The sequence below is a fragment of the Manacus candei genome, unplaced genomic scaffold, assembly GCF_025592945.1.
Source record: "Manacus candei isolate 608988 ecotype Guabito, Panama unplaced genomic scaffold, ASM2559294v1 h1tg000008l, whole genome shotgun sequence".
NCBI lineage: Eukaryota > Metazoa > Chordata > Aves > Passeriformes > Pipridae > Manacus > Manacus candei.
The window spans coordinates 4,942,141-4,953,424 of record NW_026138056.1 but is presented as its reverse complement, the minus strand read 5'-3'; positions in this window follow the sequence as shown (position 1 = coordinate 4,953,424).

Below are 11,284 nucleotides of genomic sequence, written 5' to 3'. Positions count from 1 at the left end.
ACAAGTTCTCATTTGTGCCCAAGATGCAGTTTTGGTTTTTATTTGGGCTGTAGTTCAAGTATGTTAAACTAGCAGTGTGTATGTGGAGCAATGATCCTGTCTCCCCCACCTCCTCTGTCACCTATGTGCCAGGACAAACATTTCTGAACCCTTCCAGAGGACCAGATGAGTGAAGTGATCTGCCTGTAAATTACCCCAGTAAACAAAAAAGGATTATTTTCCAGGCAGATCGTTTTCTCAAGCCAATTCAGCCCCTGGCCACCACAAGCAGATGACTTCAGGCACCACAGGGGGCAGCGAGGGGGCAAGCAGGACGGCTGCCTTCACAGATGCAGCCACAGTACAACAGTTCAGACTTTGCATCAAAATGCAGCCTTAAAACTGTTTGACTACACATATTGACTGAAATAAATTGTACTGGAGTTTGTCCTCCCCTCCTTTTCTCTTGGTAGCCAAATGAAACTTTGCTCAGCATGCATGTCCAGCAGTTCTTGTGAGTGCGAGCATTCATTGCACAGTTAGTGCAGCACATTAGCAGGAAACTTAAATCCCCCCAAATGCTTGAACATGTGGACTCTTTTCCCTGCCAGCTGTTGTAAAATGCTTCGACTTTTTCCCTCTACATACATTACAGAGTACATAATGGATCCAAGACGGATGAAGATTTTCTCCATGGACACCGGCACAGAGACGCCTGTGCTCTGAAAAGCGAGTGCTTCCTCTGTAAGCAAATGGTGCTCAGCTTACTGGAGCTATCCCAGTTCATGTCTGCATCTCATTGGTGGAAAACATTTTATACCTCCAGTCTTGCTTGTCTAGTCTCAAATGGTGCTTTCTGGTAGAATAAGGAGTGAAAATAGCTGTAAACTCCAGGAAAACGGTCGGTGGCTGATTCCTTTGCAGTGTGTCTTGTTGAGCTTTTCAGATTTTCCAGAAAAAATGTCAGCATGTTTCATATGTGCTGAAGGACTGATATTTGCTCCTTGATTATACTAGCTATTAAAGAAATACGCATGTATTGGAGCACTTACCTAGGAGGCCTCAGGCAGTATTCTCCATATTTCATCAAAAATTTTGTTCCTGTTGGCCATGGCTTCAATGAAAGGAATAAAATATCACTTACCAGTAGCCATTCTGCTATCGGTATTAGAGCTATGCTGTTCCCTCAGCAAGATTGGATCTGTTTAATGTCTGTACAGGAGGTGTGCAAGGGATCTTTGAATAATGAAATAAGACTTAAGCCACTATATCAAATTAACACAGACCACACCTTTTACTGGTAACTTCCTAGAGCTGCCAAGCCTGTTTAAAATTTTTTTTTCCTTTATGCTAGTAGGGAAACTGCGTACAAAAATATGCTCTGCTTCAGTAGTGTATCACCTGACTGAAAATGTAGAGAAGTCAGAATTATGGTCCCTACAGCAGTTTCCATTTTACAGCATGTTAAAGGTAAGTCTTTCATAAAACATTTCACCAAAGCCAAGGAGTGCAAAAAAATCATTCACCAAGAGCAGAAGGAGGAATTTCCATTTTCTTTTAATCCATGCACCAGGTATGACAATAGCACTATAGGATACTGCATTTAATATGCATGCTGTGTTCAAGTAGCAGAAGAACTAATTCTATTCAAAAGAGAAATGACTGTTGACACCAACTCTGGATTTCTGTGGGTTCTGCTCCTGAAGTTTTAACTTTAAAATGCATTACAACAGTGGGTTTGTACTTCTCTCCTTTTCATCCCATTATATTTATACAGTGAATTTTAGAGTAAAATGGACTCGAAGTGTGACCTTTCTCATCACAGGAGGTATGTGTTTCACAGCATGGAGGAGAAGAATGCTTTATCTCAGCATACTAAATGTTACTATTTCAATGACAAAAAATCATGTGTTATTTCCCTTGTGTACTGCTGTGAAGTCCTTGCATAATAGCAAAGTCCTGCAGTGCAGCCATAGCTAGAGACCCACTTCATACAGGTGGTATGAGAATTGATCAATGATCAGAAGACTTTTTAATTGCAGTTGCTTTTGTGCAATTGCTGAAATCCATTAAATTGCGCTGAATCCTTCAGTGCATACCCTAATATGCAGCATTTATACATTCATCCTCTGCACCTTCTTATGCACACTGCCAGTGTATGCTCCATTAATATCACAACCTACTACACCATGCTTCTTCAGTTAGCTACTGACTTTCCACTTTATTAAAACCTTTTTTTTTTTAGTGAATATCCAAGATTTTTAAAATGTAGCCATTAAAACTATTGCTTTCCAATTCACTGCAACAAACAGATTCCAAATTGAGTGTGAGTCTTCCTGCCAACACTGGATGAATTGGATAAATCAGTGGAGTTGTACCTGTTTGCAGGAGAAAAGAAATAGCCAAAATCTTGTCTTGAAGGCAGAATTTTCTGTCGGATCACAGGGAGGGAAAGCCTTCTCTGGCTCAGCAGTGCCTGTTTTGCAACATGGAACATTAATCAGCTCCAAATCAGAGTGTTTTCTTCCTCCTAGCAGATACTGTCAAAATCAGTGCTGATGGATGTGTTCCAACATTATTTGAAAAAAATACTATTCATATACTTCATACAGTCTTATAGTTCAGTCCTAATTTAATGGCAGAACAATAATATTTTATTTATATATGTTTATATATATATATGAGATAGATTAAAACTGAGTCCAGAATAAATTTTTTATCTACAAATTACTCATGCGAAGGCTCGCAAAAATTGCCTTAAAATGTCTGAGTGTTTGTATCTCCAGACACCTGTCACAATCAAAGTGTTAATCAGTGTAAAGAAAAACATTTATTCAGAGATGTTTCCTAAGGTAAAAAGGCTCATAGACACATTCTTTGCACAGAAAGATTATGTGGGGTATTAAAGAGGTCAATAGGGAAGGGATAAACTTTATCACATTAAGCTGGAAACCTCTTTAAGTGTGAAAGGTCTGTGTCCTTTGACAGTGCTTTGTTTTTAGCTAAAAATAAGCAATGGTGGTATTTGAATTTAAAGCTATTTGAGAAAGCAAACCTACATATGACAGTGCACTGTTGCTGTATCAGTGATGCAGCAGTCCTCTGAAATACTGTGACATTAGTAGTCACCTATAAGACCATGAATTGGATATATTCATGGTGGAAATACATGTTGATTCTATTTTGAAATGAATTCAAGCATTATCAGCCAGGCTGTCAGATAACAGGGAACTAAAATCAGAATTCCAGCACTTTTGTTTGTCCATTGCAGTAAGTGTCTCTTTGTTTTCCTGAGAAACACAGATATTCTCTCTTGCCAAGCCTTGTTTATTGTTGGTCATGTTGAGCAGTACAACCAGATGATGCCACTGAAACAAATTTAAGAAAATGAGGCCCAAAACCTCTTTTGGCACAAGGGGTCACAATTTCAGTGATGTTGTGAAGTTCAGAGGACACATGACTATAATTCAGCAAAATTATCAATTGTCTTTGTACTGAAATAACACCTAAGAGTCTTCTGTGATACCAACACGTACGTCCATCAGGTGGCACATAGTTGGGGTTTCTGGAGACACTGCCTGATTCTAAAGTGTTATTTCAGGTGGTCAGCGTGCCTCAGAGTCATTTCAGACAACAGATATTTTAATGACTCTTTTACTGTAAAATATAGTCATTACTATACATGCAGGTAGAAACTTAGAAATTTAATGCTGGTTTGCTCCTGCCTTGTACCTAGTGTAATCATTTGCTACTTGTAAAAGCAATTTGTAAAAAATACTCTATATTAATAGAATATTAGTATTTTATCTTCACTTTTCAAACATAGATGTAAATACACAACATACAAGGGCTCACCAGTTTTTAATATATAATTTCCAATGTTTAGGAGAAAATCACTCATAATTTACAGGAGTTTTTTTCAGATGTATTGTGTCCCTGCACTATTTCATCTATACATAAAAGAGCAGTGTGAGGAAGAATTAGTCTTACGAGATGAAACCTGACTTCAAAAGAGATTAAGGCCACTTAATTACACCAGGCTATCCCCCATTGACTTGCTAGTCTGTAGTAAATCTGAACCTAAGTGGACATCTGGAAACAAACAACAAGACATAAAAGTCTTTCTAATTCATATAGACCTTCTAATAATTAATATAAAATTTTCTTATCCAGAGTTTTATCTAATACATCCTTCTGCAATTATTATATTGAAAGATAAGAAGAATTACTCTTAGATGTTTTATAAAGTCAAAGGAAAGATGGATTTTACATCTGATAACCTATCAAGAAACAAAAGACCTTATAAATTCCTCATGTAAGCATGTGCAATTTCAAGTATCAGTTGAATTTAGGCTCATCTCCGTCATACAGAGACTTCATCACGAAAGCATAATTTATAAATACAAAAATGTCCATGTTACATTCTTGTTTATATTTTGCAATGTTATTCTTTGTCCTTTGAAAACTAGCATTTTGTACTGTACTATGTACAAGTTAAAGAGTTTCTCTTTTTTTTTTAATGAATACTAGAAATCAGTGCTCACAGAAATAAATAGACCAGTGTGTAAATCAGAAAAAATCTCAAGTATTGCAAAGCTTTCATTTTTAGGTACAAATATGTATTATCATTATTATTATAATAATAGTAAAAGAAAGAAAGTCTGTGTTGTTCTATCTGTAAATAACTTTCACATTGTACACACCTCTCAGTTTAAGCAAGCTCTGTGAGCACACAAGCTTTAATCAAACTATTTCTCACTTCTACTGTTCATGAAGAAGATACTGAGAAGTAGAAAATCCACTCAGGAGGCAGTATAGTCAAACTTCACACCCCAAAAGGATGCTCAGGTGGGATGAACACTATAAGATAACCATAGAAGAGTAGAATTTCGTTAAAACCTGCAAATTGTGCATAGTTCCTTCCTTCTCCCCACTGACAGAATTGCAAAATCCAGGCTTTCATTATTGTTATAGCTCCTTTCCCATTTACTCCTGCAAATCAGACAGTTTATCCTAACAGCCAGCCTCACAAATTCAGCCAGGACCCTGAGTACACACCCAGGAGTTTAGCTGGCCACATCCAAGGCGAGCTGGTATGACCTGTTTTGAAGAAGGATCTGAAAAAGGCAATAACAAGGCTTCTCCCCATGGGAGCTCCTTTAAAGCTGAAGCTCTCCCTCTTGAACCAGACACTTACAAGTCCATGGCACCTGATGGGATGCACCTACAAGTGCAGTGGGAACTGGCTGATGTCAATGTGATGCCACTTTTGTTTGTCTTTTAAATGTTGTTGTGATCTGGGTAGGTTCCTGATCACTGGAAGAAGGCCAATGTCACTCTTGTCTTCGAGAAGGGCAAGAAGAAGGGACCTGGGAACAACAGGCCAGTCAGCCTCACCCCAGTCCGTGGGAAGATGACAGAGCAAATAATCCTGGAAACCATTTCAAATCACATTAAGGACAAGAAGATGACTGGGAATAGTCAGCATGGATTTATGAAAGGGAAATCACGCTTAACTGACCTTCTAGCTTTCTATGGTGTAATGGCTGGCTTGGTGATAAGGGGAGCGCAGTTGATGTTTAACTTGACTTCAGTTAGGCTTTCAACAGTGTCTCCCATAACATTGTCATAGACAAACTATGGTATGGGCAAGGTAAGTGGACAATAAAGTGGGTTGGAAATTGGCTGAATGGCTGGGCCCAGAGGGTTGTGATCCATGGCACGAAGTCCAGCAGAAACCAGTATACTGGGTTTGTGTGGCAAGGTTTTGGAAGCAGGGGGGCTGCAGGAGTGGTTTCTCTGAGAAGCTGCCAGAAGTTTCCATGTCTGACAGAGCCAATGCCAGCCAGCTCCAGGACAGACCCACTACTGGCCAAGGCCGAGCCCATCAGCAGTGGCTGGTGGTGGTAACACCTCTGGGATAACAGATTTAAGAAGGGGAAAAAATTACTGCACTGAAGTAGTTGGAGCCAGAGAAGAGAGGAGAGAGAAACAGCTGTGCAGACACCAAGGTCAGTGAAGGAGGAGAGTGAGGAGGGGAAGGAGGTACTCCAGATGCCAGAGCAGAGATTCCCCTGCAGCCCATGGTGCAGCCCATGGTGAGGCAGCTGTGCCCGAGCAGCCACAGGGGAGAAGAGATCCACCTGCAGCCTCTGGAGGATCTCGTGCCGGAGCAGCCAACTGCCTGAAGGAAGCTGTGACCCCATGGGAAGCCTGTGCTGGAGCAGGCTCCTGGCAAGACCTGTGGATCATGGGGAGAGGAGCCCACACTGGAGCCAGTTTGCTGCCAGGACTTGTGATACCCACACTGGAGAAGTTCATGAAGAACTGTAGCCTATAGGAAGGGCTCATTTAGAGAAGTTTGTGGAGGGACCCTGAGTCCTCTCCCTGAGGAGACAGGAACGGCAGAAACAACATGTGGAGATCTGACTGCAGCCTCCATTCCCCATCCCCCTGCACCACTGGTGGGGAGGAGGGAGAGAATCGAGAATAAAGTTAATCCTGGTAAGGAGAAAGGTGTAGGGGAAGGTGTTTTTAAGATTGATTTTAATTCTCATTATCATACTCTGATTTGATTGGTAATAAATTCAATTAATTTCCCCAAATCTAGTCTGTTTTGCCCATGATGGTAACTGGTGAGTGATCTCTCCCTGCCCATATCTCAACCCGTGAGCCTTTCATTATATTTTCTCTCCCCTGTCCATCTGAGAAGGAAGTGGTAGAATGGCTTTGGTGGATATCTGGCATTAGGCCAAGGTAAAACCATCACAACTAGTCACTAGTGGAATATCTCAAGGGCTGGTGCTGTGTCCAGTACTGATTAAGCTCTGTATTAATGACCTAGAGGATGGGACAGAGTACATACTCAGCAAGTTTGTAGATGATATAAAACTGGATGGAGTGGTTGATACATCAGATGTTTGTGCTCTCATCCAGAGGGACCTTGACAGGTTGGACAAACGGTAAAACTGGAACTTTATGAAGTTCAGTGAATAGAAATGCCAAGTCCTACATCTGAGGAGGAACAACCCCATGCATTAGTACTGTATACTTCAGGAGCTGACAGGCTGGAAAGCAGTTTGAAAAAAAGACATGGTAGTCTTGGTGAACAATAAGTTGACCATGAGCCAGCAATTTGTCCTGGTTGTAAAGGAGCCTTATAGTGCCCTGGGCTGCACTGGGAGAAGTGCTGCCTACAGGTTAAAGAACATGGTCCTTTCTTTCTGCTTAGCCTTGGTGGGGCCACTTCTGAATTGCTGGGTCCAGTTCTGGGCTCCCCAGTACAAGAGAGAGATGGACATACTGGAGCAAATCCAGCAAAGGACCACAAAGATGATTAAGGGCTTGGAGCATTTGGCACAGGAGGAGAGGCTCAGAGAGCTCTCTGATTGTGTAGCCTTGAGCAGAGAAGGCTCAGGAGCATCTTATCCAAGTACACAAATATCAGGCAGGAGGGAGTATAGAAGATGGAGCCAGACTCTTCTCAGTGGTGTCCAGTGACAGAACAAGGGGCAATGGGCACAAAATCAATTAAAAGAACTTTGTTTAACCATGCAAAAAAGATATCCAAAACCCTACTGATCATGGCCCTGAGCAACCTCCTCTAGTTGATTCTGCCTTGAGCAGGTGCATTGAACTAGGCAATCCCCAGAGCTGCCTTCCAGCCTCAGCAATTCTGTGATTCTGCAATCTCTCCTGAGGGGTAGTTACAGGACCCTTTGACAACATCTTTTCCAAAACACAAAGGAAAAAGAAGATCAGCGCCAGATGTTAGCAATAAACCACTGTTCCCTGGGATGTCTGGAGATCTAAGCTGATCTTCATTGTTTTAAATCTTAAAAAAAGCAAACTGAACAACGTGTGCTGGGTAGCACCAGTCTGTAACCAAAAGATGGACAACTCTTTGCAATGCAGTGTGACAGTAAGGTGATGAGCAGTAGCTCTCTGCCATTTCAAGTCTGTATTGAAAAGCAAGGTACTCAGGGAATCTTCAGAACATGATTTACTTCTGTGCTCCTTTAAAGTCTCCCTTCAGGTTTACCTTAGGTAAATCAATACCTTGAGTGAAATAGAATACTAAAAATAAGGAAAAATTGCCCCACTTGACCAGTATTGTTCCTACAGGCCTTTATCATCTTCCTGCTGGCTTAAAAAATAAAATAGATTGTTTTAAACTGTTCCAGTTTTGTGCATACATCAAGAACAGGGCTCGCTCTTAACACAGAGCCACCTGCTGACAGCCAAGTATATTCATTTCACACTGAATTTGAACTCCTGACTCTGTTTCCAATAAAACAACAGTTCTTGGTAATTTTTTTTCCTGTCTCTTTATCTGTATCATAGGGCTTTGAGGGAATGAAGTTAAAAAGCAGGTCATTAAAAACAAACATAACTATGCAGAAACGCTGTTGAATCTTTAAATGTTTGCAAATCCACAGAGATACTCTTTGAGAGAGATGCCATCTGGCAGTTAACAAGACAGTTAGATTTTGATTTTAGAGGTGGGCAAAATTGTCCCAATTCTGTTCAGTAGTGAAATGAGCTTCCAAAGCAGGACAGCAAGCAGCAGGGTGTGACACAGCATATCTCTGACCTATGTCTGGATCAAGAATGCGATGGAGCAGCTGTCTCTGAAAGACATATTCAAACCAGCCTGTCTTCAGGCCGATTATTCAGTCTGCTCTGCCTCATGCACCTGGGGACATTTCAGGTGCCATCACCTGTGCAGGCCTCAGAGGCCATTATGAAACACCTGCATTCAATCCCTTTTCAAAGCAAACAGCCAGTGTAGGTGTTGGTGTGTTAAGTGGCAAATATGTATGATGACTTAAGGCCATGAAAAATAGAATATTTGCTGCAAATCCTGATGTCTGTGTTTGTTTATTCTGCTTGGTGTTGTAGAAAGAAATGACAGACCCTTTGGTCTCTATTTATTTCCTTTTCAGGGCTGTAGGGAAGCAGCCTCCCAAAACCAGATGCAGTTATTGATCTAGTAACATTTGATTCCTTTCTGCTCTAGTTGTCCTGAAATGTCTCTGGTGTGACTAGTAGGCAGCTGCTGCCTGGGGCTGCACCAGCCTGTCCTGTCATCCTGCACCACCTTGCAGCTCAGGGATTGTGGAACTGTAACTTGTCCTAACTGGAGTCCTGCCCATAGACAAAAAAACCCTTTCCTGGAGGCTGACTCAGCAACCCTGGCTTGTCAACAGTGGGCAGCTTTACATTGGGATAGGTTTGGTTTCTGTGCCTATGCACCCAGGTCCACACATCCATAATGCCTGCTGTTTGCACACTGGGCATACTGGAGTTCCCCCATCATCCCAGTCAGCTGGCCAGAGGGAGTGACAGACTCGCTCTACACCTCTGGCATTACTGATGTGCTGCAATAGAGAAGCACAAGAGGAGCACTTTAAAAGCTTGCCCTACAGCTCTCCTTGAGCTCCGTGAGAGGCATTAATTTCTGATCACACACTGCTTTGGTTAATGCTTGTCAAGCAACACATAGTCACTGCATACTTAATGCTTCTGCGCTTTTAAGAGTATGTGTGTTAAGAGGGAAAGACTAAGCACATAATCTAAGAAAGGATTCATTCTAAGGGACTGTGGGTCTACACATATGCACTGTAAGAAGCAAAATGGGCATTTGACAATGAGAGGGAGGAGCCAGCATCACAGAAAGGAATGTGCTATGCAGAAAAGTATATATGAATATAGTTAATATGTGGAAACAGGGCAAAGTGCTTCAGTGATATCTGTGGAAATAACATAAAATACAACCTGCCTGGTTGTCCAGGCTGTCCCAGGAACAGCCTCAATTTAAGACCAAAATGTCATATTGGCCTAGTAAAGTGTGTCTCAAAGCAAAAGCAAGTAGGCAGCATCTGGCAGATCTCAGCAGAGATGGCCAAAGCCTTCACAAGACATCTGCAGCCAAGAGCCCTTGAGAATCTACTCCAAGCAGATCCAAGCTCCCAGGTCTGTATTCAGCCCAAACACAGCTTGCTCCAAGGACCTTTTCCCAAAGGATGCAGCTCAGAAGGCAGACAGAGCACATATTTCAGCTATATCCCTCATCCCTATGCTTTCCCTAAAAATTGAACTTAATTGGCATAAAACTCACACAGTTAAAACAGGCTGACCTTTTACTGTGGATATGCTTATGGCAGTATACTGTGCATATAAAAATATAGCTTGATCTCTCCCCCAGCAGTTCCCAAGAGTGACTACATCAGCATTATTTTCTTCTTTCATTAAAAACAAAATAAAAAAAACCCAAACCAAAACTTTCAAAAATTATGAGAAGGCCAAAGTTTAGCTGAGAAAGTAGGTGAGACTCAGGCCTTGGCTGAGTGTCCATCAAAATCAACAGGGGTCTTTCCATTTACTTAAAGTGTTTTGACTGAGCTCTAAGTGAAGGGGGGGTTGGAAGGTAGCAGAATCTGTGCTGATTACCCACTAACAAATAAGTGTTTTTAATAATCTGCTGCCATCTGTCTTTGTTTTGCTAACCCACTCAGCTGGGTCTGAACAGAAAACCCACCAATGATTAGAGAATTAATTATTGAGAGAATGATCCCTTTGCATTTCTCACCTTCAGCAAGATGTATCCCCATTGATCATGTGGGAGATTTCCTTGCATGATTATAACAAACCACCATGACATTGAGAGCCTATGGCTGTTACATAAATATGTCATGCAAGTTACAAAAATAAGTAGATTTCTTCAGCCTCAGAGAGCTGCTATAAGATTTCTGTTGTATCTGTTAGAAACAGAAAGGCTCAAATGTGACCATGAGATAAGGCTGGCAGCCCCAAATCCTCCTCAACCTACTCTAAAGTGATGAACAGCATAATTTCTCAAGAATCATCCAGAGGTAGTATCAATGCTCTAGCACCACCATAAGTGAAAGCGTATAGTAACTTTGTGCTCCGAAGTGTTGTGACCCACACTAATTGGGTGGTGTTACCCAATGGTCAGAATCAAACCCAGCAAAGCCAAATCTGAGGGGTGGACAGGCCAGGCAACAGCTACATGGACTGGGGTCAGTGAGGGAGGCACAAACAGACACCTGAGGTCATGAGACAGGAGATGGCAAGGACTTTGGAGCTGAGGTGGCTGGGGGCAGGGAGTTGCAGCTGAGCAGTGGTAGAAACAAGAGGAGAATAGCAAGGCCCAGGCGTTCAGACCAGAGAACTATCAACCTTACAGCATAAAACCATTCTCCTCCTTCTGCAGCCTGACCCACATAAAGGCAGTGAGTGTTGGGGTGCACCACAAACCAACCCCGTGGCTAACAACTGTCCC